Genomic DNA, 15150 nt, shown 5'->3' on the forward strand with positions numbered 1-15150 from the left:
AGAGAGAGAGAGAGAGAGAGAGAGAGAGAGAGAGAGAAGGAAGGAGTTACTCATGGCAGATTCTAGAAAGGGCTGCCCTAGCAAGCCAGCCTTGGGTGAGGCTCACACTGAAGTAGGAAGAAGAATGAAAGATAAACAACTGTTTCTAGCCCAAAATAATATCCTCTGACAAATTTTCTCCTTGGCCCTTGAGGGCCACTTTAGAACAAGAAATGCCCTGCTCTCATTAATTCCTTTAGTCCAGGCTGGGGCACCATCCATCAAAGGGGTCGTTCACTGGGATATTGATGGAGGGGACATAAGGAGAGCAGAGATTTCCTTGAGGTTTCAGCTACCTTTAATTAGATCATTTATTCACAGTTAATGAGGACTTTTTATGCTCTGTGTTTATTCCCAGATAGAACAGGTAGGGACTATGTGGGGACAAAAAGTGACATGCCCTTTAGGGTCCATATTTCTCCGCGAAAGGCTTAGGAAAGGTACTAGAGAGAAGGCCTCTACCTCCTGTAGCTCACTCTGAAATGTTCCCAGGCCTTCTTGCCACCAACTGGGACTGACTTGGGTGGGTGGCATGGATCCTAGCCAGTAGGGCAGCAATACCCCAGGGAGAAGGAGATTGGAGCACCTGGCTACTTCTTTCCTCACTCTGTCTTAACCATCATCTGGGACTTAGACAGAGAGAGGAAATACCAATAGCCCTTATATCTGTGCTATATGGATGGCTTACGTTGCTTAAGTAGGTTGGTAAAAGTCTGTTGCTCAAGGAGGCCATAGTTCTGCACTGAGCCCAGAAGAACTTCTTCCTGGACACAGATGGTACTAGCTGACTGTTTTGGTGAAACTGTGGCCCTGTAAAAAGAAGTTGGCTTCTTAGGTTGGCGGTATCCTCTTCCCAGGAAGAGGACCGTATGGGAGTTGAACTTAGGTGGTAGCATGTAGCAGAAGAATCCCAAGGTGGAAATTCCCAAGGCCTGGGATCATTTCCAAGCTGGGCTACAGACTAGTTTGGTGACCTTAGACCAAACCACTTCTCTCCTTGGTTCCTCCCCTTTCTTACCTATCCAATGGGAAGAAGGCCCTTTCCTCTACACCTCATGGTTGTGAGGGGTAAATGAGGGGATATGTCCAACATTATGTAACCCAAGATGCTATTGAAATGAAAATGGTTGTGTCGCATGATAAGTGATGTATCCCCATTCTCTGTAGAATTTGTATGTTCCGAGAGGGACTAACTTGGAGACTGACCTGGGCACTTAAATGTCCAGTAGTTGACAAAGTGAAATATGCTTTTCTGGAGGATGTGGAAGGTGGCCAGGCATAGAAGAGGGGGCTAAGAATGGCCAGATATCCTGGCATCTATGTCCAGCCCAGTAAAAGGTAAAGAGAGACTTCCAGAAGGCAGACGTGGGACAGAACAGAAGGATTCAGGAAGGGTGAGGCCCAAGCCTCACCAGCCTTGGGATTGGAAAGAGCCCTTTGCAGAAGCCTCACTTCTGCCTTGTGGCTGGATAACATGGAGGGGCTTGGGTCCTTCTTACCACTGCTCAGGTGGGGATGAAGAGTGAGAGGCTAGGCCCAAGCTAGATATTTTCCATGATGGAGCTGCCCGGCTGGGCAGGAAAGAGGCACAATTTGTGTAAATGAGTGGTAAATTTTGGCACAATTCAGACCATGAGAGGCACAAATCAAACCATTTGCAAATTAATATTATTTTTAAGTCAGCATCTTTAGAGGATCTTGCTGAAAGTCCTATCTGCAAGTCACCAACTAGTAGAGGTCCCAAATTCAAGCAGGCAATTGACTAGATGACCCAAGTGGAGAAAAAGTTGCTCCAAGAAACGAAGCATTAGAAGGTGAGCAGGAGTTAGAATCAGAACCAAGGAACGAAATTGGGAAATTGGCCAAAGTTGTATCTTCCCTCACATCCCACATCTTTCCCTTTCTTCCTGGGAATATCCTGTCATATCCCTTATTCTTCTGGGGTTGGGTTTCCTTGTTTCCTTAATTAAACTACTTACTTGATGTTATCTATATTGTCCAGGGCTCTCCTCAAAAACTTTAGAATTAGTTTGTGCTACTAAAGTGTTAAATTATTTATTAATGTGAAATATATATTATAACTTAATGTAATGCAACAAAAAGTATTAACATATTTTGCAGGGGACCCTTGAAGACTCCAAAGTCTCCAAGACCCCTAAAGATGGCTCTCAATTGGCACGACTTTGGGTGTTGTGTCAGGCCTTGTGCCAGGGCTGCATTTGGGGCTTGGGGATTCAAAATCCTCAGATATTGGATGCTATCCATCATTGGGTTCCACGTGTGTGGTTTTGCAAGCAGCTCTGGTTCTAAGTCATTGGGCAGAGAGGAATTGTTATTTAAGGATTTGCATGACAAAAATAAATTCTAGTTCATGAACCCCTGGTTGGTAAATCTGCTGTCAAGCCATTGCTTCTGAGGGGATGGCAGGGGAATGAACCATGTATTTGTTCAATATTGCTGTACACTGTCTTTGTTGGAGTAATTTTTGAACTGTGACATTTGTGATACTTTGGAGAATGCCCTGGATATGCATGCTTAAATTAAAAATTAATAAACTTTATTGGGGGGAAACTCCCTTTCAAAACAATTGAGTGTATTTTGTCCAGCGCCATCTTGTACCTAGCCCTAGGCTCTTGGAAGAGCCTTCTTCCTTGGTCAACAGATTAAGAGGAGGAACACAGATTTTCCCAAAGACAAGTACTAGGAATCAATGAGACCCCAGTGGAAGGTATTCACAAGATTGTGGGGTAACCCTTCCTACCCACCCCACTCAACTTCCACTTAATTGACTTAGGGATAGTGGATGACAGGGTAAGCAAATTTCCCAGGAGGCTAAGTAGGGCAGTGGGGTGAAGAAGGTACTGGGATAAGGGAGATGAGGAATAAGGAAGGGGTGGGGAGAGGGAGATGTCTATGTACATCCATCAAAATATCCATTGAGAATTAAAAGAAAAAAACCCTCACTCTCTAGGGAAAAGCAAATCTATATGATGAAAAATAGCCCTTGGGACCACCAGAAGTTCACAGGAAACAAAACTCAAGAAAGGAGTCACCAGTAAACCTCCTACCCACAAATACCCATGTTTATCAAGAGAAACTAGGGAACCTAATGTAAGAAGGCAAAGTTGACCTCATGGGGATCCCCAAGACTTGGTGCGATGAGACTGATGACTGAAATATGGCTCTGGATGGGTATACTTTATTCCAAAGAAACAGTGTCATGGAAAGAAAACCCCATGCTTACGATTTAGGGTACAAGTCAGTAAAAAGTTTCATCATTGTAATACAGTCATAGTTGTAAGACAAAACAGGGAGAACATCTGTTGGATCATAAGGAAGGGAAATTTATATAGATCAAGGGGGTTTCTGAATATGATCCAGTTTCCATAGGTGCTTAAAGAGTACAGGAAAGACAGTAATTGGGTTCACAGCTGGTCAACCACTGGCCTTGGGAGTAGTTTGTGTTCCAGAGGAGGGGACAGAGATTTCTTAAGTCACTAGTCTATCATTGGGCTAGGGAGTGTAAGACAGAGTAGACTCTGTCTTGGTTGGCATTGGCATTGGCCAAGATTTGGTGTAAAGGAAGGCAAAACATAGGGTGAAATCGAGGATTGTTTTTAAATGGAGTTACTAATGTCATTGAAGAGAAAATATGGGGTGCCTCTATCTATGCCACCATAAAAAAGTAAAGGGGATAGGGAGCATTGGCTTAAACAAGTATGAAGAAACTCATGGTGGAGAACTTTGGGGTGAAGATCAAGGAGGAAGGGGGAGAAACAGAATGGATTTTTTAATTGGTGCTAACAATCAGTCAACAAGCATTCATTAAGATCTAAGTATCAGGTACTGTGCAGAGTTCTGGTGAAAGTGAAAGATAAAAGACCCAAGAAACTCTCAAAGAGTTCACCATCATGGGAGGCAACATGCAAACAGATATACACGAACAAGATATAGACAAGAGAAATTAGCATGAAGGGTAAGATTTTTGTAGGATGTGGGACTTTAGTTAGTCTTTGAAGGAAATCAGGGAACCCAGAAGGTAGAGATGAGGAGTCCAGAAATGGACTGTGAGGAAGGGTCAGGGGGTGATGTGTAAGAGTAAGAAGACTGGAAAGGTGGTGGAGGAGGAGATTATGAAAGGATTTGAACATTGCCAAATAGATTGGTGTGTAGTTGATACTGAATGCAATAAGGAGCCACTGGCATAGATTGATGTGGGGTTTGGCATGGTCAGATCTGGAGGTGATCACTGAGTGAAAAATGGACTGGAGAAAGGAGAGCCTTGTGGCAGGCAGCTCCACCAGCAGCTATTGCAATAATTCCAGGGGTGAGGTGATGAGGGCGAACACCAGTGGGATGGCTATGTCAGCATATGCCAGAGATGTTGTAAGGGTAAAATGGTTGGACTTTAGAAACAGATTTAATATGGAGTGTTTGAGATAATAAGGAGTTGAGGATGATACCTAGGCTCCAAATCTGGTTGAGAGGGAAGATGGTGGTACCCTTGAAAGTAATAAGAAAGTTTGGGAAAGGGGAGGTTTTTGGGGGAAAGATTATAAGTTTTGTTCATCTTGAGTTTAAGATGTCTACAGGACATACAGTTCAAAATGGCCAATATACAGTTAAATATGTAATACTAGAGTTCAGCAGAGAGGTTAGAGCTGGATATATATACTCAAATGTGTATGTGTATGTATGTGTACACACACACACACATTTGAATATCATCATCATTGAATCCATGGGAACTGATAAGATCACCAAGTGAAGTAGTATAAAGGGAGAAGAGAAATGGGCCAGGTTGGAGCCCTAGGGGACACTCATGGTTAGGGAGTGAGATCTAAATTCAGCACAGGAGATTGAGGAGTGGTCACATAAGGTATGAGGAGAACCAAGGTAAAAATGAGTGTCACAGAAACCTTAAGAAAAAAGAATGTTAAGGAGAAGAGGCTAATTGACAGTGTTGAAGGTAGCAGAGAGGTCAAAAAGGATGAGGACTGAGAAAGGTTATTGGATTTGGTGACTAAGGGACCATCAGTAGCTTTGGAAAGAGCAGTTTGGGTTCGAACGATGAGGTTAGAGGCCAGACTGTAGAGTTAAAAAGAGATTAAGAGGAAGGGAAGGGAAGGTATCAATTAAGGATGGCTTTCTTAAGGAGTTTAGCATTAAAAGGGAGGAGAGAAATGGGATGATAGCAGGGATGGAAGGAGCAAGTGAGGGTGGTTGAGACTGGGAGAGACATGTTTGAAGGTCATCAGTAGAAAGGGAGAGACTGAAAATAACTAAGAGAGTGAGGACAATGGGACAATCAGCTAGATAAGATAGGATGGAATAGGTCACTTGTACACATAGAAGGGTTTGCTTTGGCATGGAGAAGGGCCATTTTTTGCGTGAGACAGGAGTAAAGGAGGAGGCATCTGGGTAATATGAGAGGAGGAAAAAGAGAGAACTCTCAGTGAATGGCCTCATTTTTCCCAATGAAATATGAGGCAAACTTCTCAACTGCATAGGTGGGAGGAGCAGGAGCCATAGGAAGTTTGAGGAGGCATGAAAAAATTGGAAAAAGCCGCTATGGAAAATAGGATAGCAAGTCATTTGAGGAGGCAAAAAAGGATCTCCTTCCCACAGTGAGGGTCCAGTTGATATTAAATAACATAAGTTTAATAAATTGACAAAACATAATATAACATAACAACACAAAGCAACACAATACAACGTGACATAACATAATAACATAGCATGATAACATAGCATAACATAACATAACATGACCCAGTTAGCATGGTTTCATTATTTTTGTCCAGTTCATTTGGAAGCCTAGTGAGTGGGACCAAAGGGAATAGATGGTAGGAGTAATTCAAGGCTAGAGCTTGGCAAGGTCAGATTGGTAATAGGATAAAGAAAAAAGGGATTCAAGGGAAGATGACAAGGTGAAATTGACCTGATTAAACAAAGAGTCAAGATGTGGAAGGGAGAAGAGTATGGTCCATATAGGAGTGATGAGCTGACAAAGGACTGATGGGTGAAGGGATTAGAAGTCATAGTGAGACCAAAGATTTGGGAATGTGAAGCAGATGGAGAGGTGGAATGGCAATGGATTGTGATCAGATAAGGGAACTTCAGAGTTCTTGGACTTGGAATGATGTATTTGTGGGTAATGGCAAAATCAAGGGTATGACCATCTCTGTGTGTTTTGAGTGAGTATCAATATGTATGTTGGACAGCAGGAGTTGAAAAAGAGAAAGACTGTGAGCCAGTAAATATTATATGTATATATGTACATGTGTATTGTGGGTATATGTATGTATATGTATGTACAAACACACACACAGGGGCTCTAATAGAAGGAAAGAGGGAAAGTGTCCTGGAGTTTAGTAAACAACTTACCAGAATTTCCATTGGGTCGTAGATATGGATGGAATGAAACTCAAAAGAACAGAGGTCACTGGGCGATGGTAATAGAGGGACAGCTTGGAAGTGGCCTTGGGGTGCAAGAGAGTATATAACTCCCCCACTTTAAATAGAGAGTCAGGGAAAATGAGTGGAAATGCAACTGGCTCAAGGGTAACTAAAGAGGGATCCAGGTCTCAGTGAGAGTCAGAAGTGGGAAAGGAAAGAGTTAAGATGAAAACAAGTTGGTTGCTAATGGAGCAGGCATGCCAGAGAGCACAGGGAAAAAAAGGCAGTGTTAGATTGAGACATTGGACTCAGGGTTCAATTGAGGGGGGTCGAAATAAGGGAACTGTTGGTGGGGGAAGGAGAATGGAGTTTAAATCTCAGCTTTTTTTCCAACCTTTCCTTGTCTCCTCAGGGTTCAGAATCACAAGGATGGGGTGAGTATGACTGACTTTGGAATACCACAGGCCACCTTGGGTAGAGAGAGGAAATAGATGAGTTTGGCAAGTAGATAACAAGGGCTGTATAGAAATGTACAGTGATGGGAGACTTCAAATATCTGGAAATCTGCTGGATCTCTCTCTTTCTCTCTGTCAGAAACAGAGCAGCTAATAACTTCTTGACTTGACAATGATAATGTCATCCTTGAAAAGGTGGAGGAAACTCTAAGGGGACATTCTATTCCTGGATGGGAAAGGAATTTGGTGCTGGGGCAGAATTGATGGTAACCTGGGGGGAAAGTGATCACTTCTCTCTAGAGACTGAACTCCTTGATATTTTGCCCCAAATCTGTATTTTACTTTTATTTGTATCTCCAGAATCTAGCACAGTGCCTGGCACATAGTAGGTACTTCATAGATGTTTATTGACTGAGGCTGTGATAGAGGAGAGGGAGCCTGGACACAGGCTAACATACATCTTGGATTTGGGAAAAGCAGATTTCAAAAGGTTTAGTGAGAGCATAGGCAGGACTAAAATTCTATAGCAGAAGTCTCAGGAGGGATGAGAGATGCTCAAGAATGAAATTCTAAAGGCATAGACGTAAATCATTTCAATGAAGAGAAAAAATGTATCAAGAGACCAATATGGATGCACTGTAAACTGACCAATCAGCTTAGATTTTAAAAAGAAATGTATGGAAGATGGAAGCAAGGGCAGGTAACAGAGGATGAATATACAAGCATGCCATGGTCCTGTGAAAAAACCGAAGTGGGAGGGTCTAAGTTCAGAATGAATTGGAGCTGGAGAGGGAAGCTAATGACCACAAAAAGCTGCTGCTGTTGTTGTCGTTGAAAGCTGTATTGGGAGAAAAACGGTGGATCAAAGAAAGGTGGATGCTTGGAGTAAGGGGCAATGATAACTGACATAAGGGAGAAAGCATACCTGTTCATTTCCCACTGTTTGCTTCTCATTTCTCTGTCAATGAGAAAGATCTTTGACCTATAAAGACCAGGATACACATGAATGAGAGGGAGCTGGTTACCTGAGGCACAGAAGGAGAAGGTAAGAAGCCTCTGGCTATCCTTGATAACTTCAAAGCCCCTTGGTTCATATGAATCACATCCATAGATACTGAAAGGAGTGGAAGATGGGATGTACTTTGCAAGATCATGGAATGGGAGAGTTGGTATAAGATGGGAGAAGAGAAAACATCATTCTGATTGAAAAAGGGGTGGGGGAAAGAGAACAGCATACAGATATAATAAGTATATATACATAAAGCAGGGAGCTTGACTCCAATTCCTAGGAAAATTCTGGAACGGATCATTAAAGTGATGGTCAGTGAATGTCTACAGAGTAAAGTGATCATAATAAGCCAACATAGCTTTGTCAAGCTGTTGTCAAGCTAGGCAAATTTGATTTCCTTTTTTGGACAAGGTTTCTAACCTGCTAGCTTGAGATGAGCAGGGTAGCTGTGGTTTATCTAGCTTTTAGCAAAGCCTTTGATAAAATCTCTCACACTGTTCTTGCAGAGACAATGAGGAGACTATCTAGGAGGATAGATTGGGGTGGGAAACCTGTGGCCTTGAGGCCACATGTAGCCCTCTCAAGTGTGGCCCCTTAATAAAAGAATTTGTTTTGTGAAGTTTAGATTCAGTCAAAGGGTCATGCTTGAGGACCCAGAGGGCTGTGTGTAAGGATTTGTTCTGTGAAGTTTGGATTTAGTCGAAGGACTGTGCTTGGGGACCTAGAAGGCCACATGTGGTCTCGAGGTTGCATGTTCCCCACCACGAGTTGGTGATAAGATAATCAGATGCATTCCAAGCTGGTTGGATGGGTAGCCTTAAAGAGGACTTGTGAAGAGTTTGGTAGCGACTTGTCTGGGTGTCTCTAGGGAAGGGTCCCAGATGTTCTGGGGATTGTGTTATTTAAAGGGTTTTATATCACTGACTTAGAAAAAGGCATAGATGACATTGTCTATATGCTCATTAAAGCTTGCAGATGACACAAAGCTGGTAAGGTCATAAAACACAATGGATGACAGGGTTAGGATCCACCAAGATCTTGAGAGGTCAAAATTAGTTATTGGGCCGAATCCAAGATGAATCTGAAAAAGGAGCAATATAAAGTCTTATACTTAGGTCAAAAAGAATGTCACAAGTACAGGATAAAGGAGGCATGCTTAGACCAAAGTTTGTCTGAAAAAGATCTGAGGACTTCAGTGGGCTACAGGGGTCACTAGGGTGATGAGGTAGTTAAAAAAAACTGAGTGAGATCTTGGACTGAATTTTTTTTTGAGTAGCAGTCTCTAGAAATGTGGAGGGAATAGTCTCACTATACTCTGCCCTCATTAGACCTTATCTGGAAGAGTGTGCCCAGTTCTGAGTTCCATAGACCAGGTGATCTATGGCCTTTCTTAGGTAGGACCATTGACAAACCAGAGATTATGCAGTGAAGGGCAACCTGGATAGTGAAAGACTTTGAGTTCATGTCATGTGGTTCTAGATCTCTAGTTTACCAAGTTCAACCTGATCTGTGGCCCTCAGAACTGAGCACATTATAACAGATGAGGTCTAAGGAGGTCAGAGTATACAGTGGGATTCTCACCTCCATATTCCTAGAAGCTCTGCCTCTCGTGATGCAGCCCAAGATTCTATTTGTTTTGGTTTTTTCACTTGCTTTTTTTGTTAAAGAACTGAGGGTGTTTGGTTTGGATAAGAAATGAGAGCTTTTTTTCAAGTATTTGAAAGGCTGTCACGTGGACTAGATTCAGTCCATTTATCCCAAGAAGGTTGGGTGGAAGTGACGAAGAAGCCAACTGAGGCTTGATGTCAGGAAAATTTTCCAACATTCCACCTTCAGGTGAAATGATTGCTGTGGGAGAGGGTGGGCTTCCCCTACCTTGGAGACTTCTAGGTAGAGGGTGGATGACTATGTGTATATAATAGAGGGAATTCCACTACAGGTACAGTTTGAACTTGATACCATTGTATTCTCTTCTAATTCTAAAATTCAGTGATTCTGAGGAAGGAATGTGTACAACAGGGCTGTGGTAGAGAGCATCTGGTTATCACAAGCATCTCCCAATAGCAAAATGGTTCTATTTCTGGGAAGGAAGGCCAGAGTTTCTCTAGAGAGATTGAAGAATTGACTGATGGAAGGATGGAAGTCAGGCATCCTCTAGGAGGGGGGAAAGACCGGCTAGAAATATGAGGGAAAGGAGAGAAGGGAATGAGCATTTCATAAGTGCCCAATGTGTATGGCCTCAGCCCAGGCATTGGGCTGAGGCCATACACTCTGCTACATTTGCCACAGGGGTTCTAATTAATGTGCTGGGGGCCTTCCTCAAATTCTCTTGCTATTGTGTGAGTGCTGGTGGAATATGCCTTGCTTTTGCTACATGACTGTATTTTGTCCCCAATTGAATACTGATGGCATCCTTTGTCTAATTTCCTTGTAATGTGCCATAGTCTACACATACCCACCATCTGTGTCTCCTTGGCTGATCCTTGGTATGAGCCTTGATTTTGATTCTTTGCTGACTTATACTCATATGTCCTCACCAGAAGAATATTTCTCTTTAAAAAGGTGAATTTTTGTTTTGAGAGGAAGTTTGAGGTTATTAAAAGAACTGCGTAATTGCCCACTGGAAGCCCAACCCACTCCTCTCCTCCTATTCCATTCAGTGGCATTTGTCCAATAAACAGGCTCCACAGGTTGTCTACCCAACTAGGGATTTTTGTAACTAGTTGGCTTTGCCTGTGTAGATAGTTAAGCCAAACTTTTTGAAGGTGATTACAGATCTCTTCCAAAAGGCTTTACAATGTCCTGGGGTTTGACACAATGGGTACAAGGTCAACCACGAACATGGGCATCTGGAGGAGTTCACGTACAGAAAATCTCCCTTTCATTTCGACTCTGAGGTAGACTCTTCTGTGACTGCAGCATAGACCTTTGACAAGGATACATCTACCTCCTTGTTTTGGGCCTCACATGATTTTAATAATCAGAGGTTTGTTGAACAAAGTTATCTCTGCTATTACATATTCCAAAGAATCCTGGGAGATTTCAGTGTACACATGGGAGACAACATGGAGGAGGGCCTTTAAAATAGCATTTCGCTCTACTAAATGAAGTAATTTTTTTTAATAGTCAATGAACAACAGAGTGGGAGTTTGTCTTCTCTATATCTTTTATTTAATTATGTGATGATAAAGATGTGGTCCACTGTGGAATATCGCTTGGGAAAACAAAGCCTTTTTGTTTCCTTGTAATGTTTTCATCAACCATACCCTTGAGATGTGTATCTTCAGAACGATTTTGTATAGATGAGAAAATAAGCATATGGGGCAGTAGTTAGAGATGGTCTCTTAGTTACCATTTTTTCTTGGGGGAGAGGGGCGGGATATTCATATCTGAGATATATTCCAAACTCTTTGGATCCTACCCTCTTTTATAAGACTTGGGAACTGGTTCCTTAAGACCCCTGAAATTAATCTTTTTTGTATATTTGGATTCATCTTATTGCTTTTTCCATCTTTGTTTCCCTTCAGTATCTTTTCCATTTTCTTGGTCTAGGACTGTGCAGTGTCCTTGAGAGTTTGTTATAAACATCTTTACAGATCTTTCCCCAAATTCATCTTTCTCTTATCTTTCTTATAGTTTCATCCTTAGATGCCCTCAGAGTGACTTTGCTTAGTACGGTCTCTCACCAAGCTTTCTTTCCATTTGTTTCTCCCTCCATTGTTGTTTGCTTTTGGATAGAAAAAAGTACTACTCAGAATCCTCCATCCGTTTTCCCTGTAAGATTATGTGAGAGAGTTTCTATTTGAACTGGTAGTACCCTTGCCTCTTATATCTTTCTGTCTGGCAAGGAAATGAAGTATTTGTTGGCTTAGGTGACTTCTGGACCTTTTTGGTCATTTCATTTTGGCAACAGATTTACTAAACTTCAGTTACTTTTCCCAAATATTGTTCTAATAGGTGCTAATATCCTTTCCTTCATCCATTCCCTCACCATTTCCCCCACCCCTTTTTTTTTTGGCTATCAATAAGCCAGGTTGTTATTGCGTTTTTGGATGCCGGGACCCGGGATGATGACATATGTAAAGTGATTAGCTAGCCTGAAAGCATCATATAAAAGCTAGCTATTTCATTATCCTCATTTTTATTTTCTCCTACTTTTAGATTAATGTTGACCTTTTCTCTAACAAGTAGCTGGTTTGTACCAAGACAGCTGAATCAGGGATGACCACCACATCAGTAATGAGTCATTGCTTATCTGTTAACATATAATCGATTCCATTTTTCTTGATGGTTTTGGGTGCTGACCATGTCCAGGGCCTCCTGAGTTTGTTCTTTCTCAAAGTAAGTATTCCTGACATATAGATGGAAACCTTTAGTTCTCCCGTTCCTTGTTCCAGAACCATGTTTTCTTGCATATGTTATTTTCTTCCTCTGCCCTTTTTATTCAAGTAAGCAAGCATTAAAGTATATGTTGTTTTAATTTGGAGTGTTCTTAATGAATTCTGTATAGAATTTTTCCACCTCCTCATCCCCTACAACATTGGTACAACATTGATGCATAAGCTACAATTATCTTCATGGTGGTCTTTGTACAATGCCTACCATGAGCACCGCAATGCAAGATGACCAAGCATCCCATGAAATTAGGTTTCGTGCTGCTTTTATACGCATGAGAAAACCAATTCTGCCAACTCCTTTATTTTCCTATCCAAGGAGAATGTGTGAGTCATTTTTTTTATTTACCTGCAATTTATGTTGACCACTGGTTTCATTTAGAGTGAAAATGGTAAAACTGTTCTGACTCAGTTTCTCCAACAGAGTCTTGGTGTTTGGGGCCAAGGATCACATGTTGAAAGGGCCAAAGGCTCACTTAAAATTTATAAACAGTCTCAAAATTATATGATTTCCCTCTCCCCCCCACCTTAGGGGCCTTTTCTACTACTCTGTTACTGCAACTGCAGAAGGGGACAAGGCCCACCCAGGACTGAGGGACATTTTGTATTTTCCTTAGCTGCACAGGCAGCCATGGCCAAAGACCCTGTGATCAGGGAGTGGCCACCCCAGTGGTGATGAATGTCTCTGGATTTATCTGGGTTGATGCTTACAAAGCAGGTTGTTCCTTGGCCTATTCTCAATGGCTTTATTTTTTTTGCTGGGTAAAACCTGCCAGAGTTTACATGCTATTGATAAGCCCTTGGAGAACATAGGGTCATCTTTACACCATCGCTAAGGGGAGGACTTTGTGGAGGAGTTCTGAAGACAGATGATTTTGTAAACCTTGTGACCTGATTTCTGGATAGAGATCACAAAAGGTTTTGATCACTAGATTCTATATTATATTTCTCCAGTTAGTTAGTTGGGAGATTAAAATCAGGTGCCAGTGACACATTGGGTGGGTTGTCAGTGATAAAGAATGGAGATGTTACCTACATAGAGGTGGTACTCTATATAGTCAAGACTCTTAGATTCCTGCCTGTATCCATTACTGGCTGTCAAATTGATGAAAACCGACATGGGGTGAATTCAGTGTATATAATTGTACACGCCTCCAGAATACAGTGAAATTGTCTTTAAATTATTTTATTTATTTCATTAAATATTTCCCAATTACATGTAAAATTTTTAACAGTCATTTTAAAAAAATGAATTCCAAACCCGCCCCCTCCCTTTTGCTTTTTGAGAAGACAAGCAATTTGATATCAATTATACATGTGAAGTCATGTAAAACATTTCCACATTAGCCATGTTGCAAAAGAAAACAAAAACAAAACAAAACAATCCAAATGGAGAAAGTTTGAAAAAATATGCTTCATTCTGCATCATTTCTCTTTCTCAAGGTAGATGGCACCTTTCAGCATGGGTTCTTTGGAATTATCTTGGATTATTGTCTTGATTAGGGTAGCTAAGTCTTTCATAAATGATTATCTTTATAATAGGAATGCAACAGGATTTTTGAGAAGATGATTTGGGGACCTATGCTTGATCCATACTTTGGTCTAGCAGATGGCAGAAGTGTAGGAAGTGTAGGATATCCCTTGCTTGTTGGTGAATGAGGTCATGGTAATTGCTATGTGTGTGTGTGAGTGTGAGTGTGAGTGTGAGTGTGTGTGTGTGTGTGTGTGTGTGTGTGTGTACTAACCTAGGTGTCTCTAGTGGAATGCTGCAATGCTCCCTTATATTCTCTACTTTTAACATTGAAGAAAGGGCATGGGACATAGATGGCACGTTCATCATTTTTGCATCTCACATGAAGCTTTGGGGGGAGGAACTAATATGTTGAGTGGAAATATCAATATTCAAAGAGATCTCAATGGGCTGAAATGGTGGGAAGAATTTAATAAGATTAAATGAAATAAGAATGAATGTAAAGTCTTGCTCTTAGGTATACAAAATCAATTGTATAATGTCCATGGGGGGCATGGTGCTTAATAACTGCTTATGTTAGAAAAGCTTCAGGGTCTTAATAGATGGAAAGTTTGATGTATCACGTAGATGAAGTAGCAACCCAAAGAGCCAATGTGACCTGAGACTTCCTTAAGAGGGATAGTGTTCAGGGCTGGGGGATGATGCTCCCATTGTCTCTTACCTTACTCAGACCATGTCTGGAGTGGTGTTCCAGATGTTCCATTTTGAGAAGGAAATTGACATGCAGAGGAGGAGGATGAGAATAGGGAGGGACTCTAAGCCATGTCACATAAGGATCAACTGAAGGAACTGGGGCGATTTTGAAGAAGAGATTTTGGTGGGGGGGAGGGAGAGGGGCAAGGAGGACATGAGAGTAATTTTCAGATCTTTGAAGAGCTTTCACTTAATTGCAGAAAAACAGGATCAAGAATAATGGGGAAAGTTATAGGGAGGAAGATTTTATCTCTGGAATGGTAGACTTGCAGTCAAGAGATTTAGGTTCAAGATCTAGCTTGATCTTGGTCAAATTTCTTTGATTAACCAATCAACAAGTATCTATAAAGCATCTGTTGCATGCCAGGCACTGTGCAGAGTAATGAGGCTATGAAGACAAGAATGAAACAGTTCCTTCCTTCAAGGAGCTGACATTCTATCAGACTTTTTGAGTCTCTGAATCCTCATTTATACAAGGAGAATAATACTCTCTTTCTCATAGGTTTGTTTTGAAGATCAAAGGATAAAATTTCTGTGAATGTACTTTGGGAATTGGAAAACACTTTAGAAAGGTGTGCCACACTATTAATTTGAAAATAGAATAAGTTACCTTGTGAGGTAGTGAATTTT

Source organism: Petaurus breviceps, unplaced genomic scaffold (genome assembly GCF_028583685.1).
Source record: "Petaurus breviceps papuanus isolate PSGF00001 unplaced genomic scaffold, PetGlider_PUasm1.0 400, whole genome shotgun sequence".
NCBI classification, from domain to species: Eukaryota; Metazoa; Chordata; class Mammalia; order Diprotodontia; family Petauridae; genus Petaurus; species Petaurus breviceps.